We start from the raw sequence: 3,027 nt of genomic DNA, 5'->3' as shown, positions 1-3,027 counted from the left end.
TAGGTCTTCTTACTTAGTAAATGTTTTTCAACCTAAAATGCAATTGTTAACAATAAAAATTAGTATTTTCTAATCCAAAAAACTTATATTAAAAAATTACTGGAGGGAAATTAATTTCATCCAATTGAAAAAAAAAAAGTCTTTATTACAGATAACCACTGGAGAAGAAAATAGGGACACAGCATTAATAACAGGGAACTTAAAATAGCTTAAAAGCCTTCAGAGTATTTTTGAATTTACAAACAACAACAGGATAAATGTTATATTAATGTCATAAAGGATGTGTTATACCGGTGTACATGTGGACTCATTTTGTTTTAACGTGGTACTGTAGTACAAAATGGATTGTTGCAAGAAAAAAATAATGTCATCAGTGGCCAAAAACATGAGCAGTATTTCTGCAGGAAGAATTTTTCCATTTCCAAACACTGGTGGCGCAGGTCCAGGGTTTGCCAAGGCAGCGCACAATGCGCAGGCCCACCAGGAGCTGAGTGAATTCCTGGAGGACCTTGAGTTCGAGGCTGCGGTGTGGCAGGCAGAACTGGCCATTAAGCGCGGCATCTTTCCCAAGCCCCATCTACCAGGGCCCCAGCAGAAGCTACTTGTCAAGGACCCTCACCGGTTTCTGGAGGGTTACAATGAACTCATGAGTTGTGAGCCTGTTGCTACTGCTTCTTTGTTGTTCAGAGATTGGGATTCCAGGGAAGCAGAGACAGAGAAGACCAGTAACTGAGGCCTCTTGCTAGCCACTTTGGATAAGACAATAATTCTGAAGACTTCACAATATGAATATATGCATTTTGCTTTTTTTTTTTTTTTGCCAGTAAATAAAAGATCATTGTTGTCTTCAAACCCAAGAATGAAGAGCCCCTATGGGCAACTTAATCCTAAGTGGACCAGGCGGTTGCAGAAGCTGTGCCATCCTTGCTGTTTTGACCGTGGTGCATACCTTGTCCTCAACCAGGGTTATCTCTCAGAGGCAGAGGACAACCTGGTGGACCGAAAACTAGAATGCAAGATTGTACTCCTCACAAAGGTGGTATACCTGGCCAGTAAGACATTCAACTATAGTGCCGTTGACAGAGTGATGTCCAAGGGCAAGCAGCTTGTGCAAGAGAAAGTGTCAAACGTTGGGCAGTGGTTTAACCCCATCGGGCAACCCACCAAAGATTGGTTCTTTCCAGCTCTTTGTTGAAGGCTACAAAGATGCAGACTATTGGCTGTGGCTTATTGAAGCAGAACCGCTCCCTGAGAATATCAAACAGCAACTACTACTGCAGTTCCAGCCAATGGTGGTACTGGATCACATCATCTGTGACACTGACAGAGGCAATGACAGCTGGTAAATGTGATTGTCCAAAGGATAGCTCTGGCTCTCAGCACACAGACTGGGTGGTGGTGAAGGAGTCTGTTATCAAGGTGGCTGCCATAGACAATGGGCTGGCCTTCCCACCAAAGCACCCTGACTCCTAAAGGGAATATCCTTTGCACTGGGCCTGGCTGTCCCAGACAAAAGTCCCATTATCTTAGGAGTTCAAAGATCTGATCATTCCAAAGATATCCAACCCTAACTTCAAGGACTTGGAAGAGGACCTATGTGAACTCTTCAGGAAAGTTCCTGGGTTGGGTGTGGTGGCTCATGCCTGTAATCTCAGCACTTTGAGAGACAGATCATTTGAGCTCAGGGGTTGGAGACCAACCTGGGCAAATGGGGAAACCCTGTCTCTACAAAAACAAACAAACAAACAAAAAGTAAAAATTATCCCGGTATCATGGTGCATGCCTGTAATCCCAGCTACTTGGGAGGCTGAGGATGGAGGATTGCTTGAGCCCAGGAAGTAGAGGTTACAGTGAGCCAAGATCAGGCAACTGCACTCTAGCCTGGGCAATAGAGTGAGACCTTATCTCAAAAAAAAAAAAAAAAAATTTCTAGTTTTGCCAAGGACCAGTTTGATAAGCAGATTACTGTCATGCTGGGTCAGATCCTAAATCTGACTCAGGTCTTGAAAGACCAGAGTCCCCTGCACCTTGTCCAGATGCCACCTATGGTTGTTGAGATGAGATGGCCCATTCCCACCAGCGGCTTTCTAGCGAGTCCTACACACAGAGCTTTCAGAGCTTCAAAAGTCAGAGGCAGTCAAACGAAGCACTGAGACTTGTGGGAGGAAACCTCGGCAGTGGGGTGCAGGAAAAGCTAGAGAAGCCAGTGGAGAGCAGCACCTTTAAGATCCCTCCCTTTCTGCTTGCCACCGCCCTGGGATCTTTCCTACCCACAAGGAGAAGCACAGTCAGGAAGAGTGAGTGTCCCTCGGACCTTCTTAATGCCAGGGAGGCCTGGGAAGGAGCATCTCCCTTCCAGCATCTGCTGGTGGCAGGATTGGACAGTCCCTTCCTTCCCTGACACCTTGCTCTATTGTAATTCCCTATTCTGCATCAGAAAAAGCAAACAAACAAGAAAACCAATCCTTGTAGCAGAGCCCCAGATCCTCTCATGCCAGAAACCTTTAATCCAGGCCTGAATTAGCATAGACCCAGACACTCAGCTGCCTTGCTGTTGCTTACTCCCAGGAGCCAAGACTGTGTCAGAGGGCAACTGGATGGCTCACAGTGCTGGAACAGACAGAAACCACACCTTTCCTTTGGGATTTTGCCAAACCTTCTTCCTCGTCTCCCACCAGTGCTGTAGGGTGGCTGCAAACCTCCAAACAGTTCTCCCAGAAGGGAGGTTTTTGCTCTACACCTCCCAGCAGTTCTGCGCACAATCACGGGGAACCTCTCTGCTCCCTGCCGTGCTGCAGCTTGTCTGTCTCTCAAGCAAAGGCAGGAAGAGCTAGTCTTAGCATTTATATTTTAATAAGAAGTTGACTCCCAGCAAGTAAAAGTGATCCACATGGCTTAAGTGTATGCTGGGAGCTGTTAGTGCTCTATGGGTGAACTTACCAGCTTTGTTTCCTGAGTCCTTGGTCCCAACCATCTAATTTGTTCCTTTTGTTTTAATTGTTTTCACCCAACTCTTTTGACTTAAGA

General features: G+C 45.9%; 1 pseudogene; it reads left to right on the top strand.

Annotated features, from left to right (window-relative positions):
* The first annotated feature begins 368 nt into the window (after positions 1 to 368).
* LOC103243831 (phosphatidylinositol 4-kinase type 2-alpha-like) lies at positions 369 to 2,401 on the top strand (annotated as a pseudogene).
* The last annotated feature ends 626 nt before the right edge of the window (positions 2,402 to 3,027 follow it).

The sequence above is a fragment of the Chlorocebus sabaeus genome, chromosome 16, assembly GCF_047675955.1.
Source record: "Chlorocebus sabaeus isolate Y175 chromosome 16, mChlSab1.0.hap1, whole genome shotgun sequence".
In the NCBI taxonomy this organism is placed as follows: domain Eukaryota; kingdom Metazoa; phylum Chordata; class Mammalia; order Primates; family Cercopithecidae; genus Chlorocebus; species Chlorocebus sabaeus.
The sequence above is the reverse complement of the archived record's forward strand: the minus strand, read 5'-3'. Positions and strand labels throughout refer to the sequence as shown.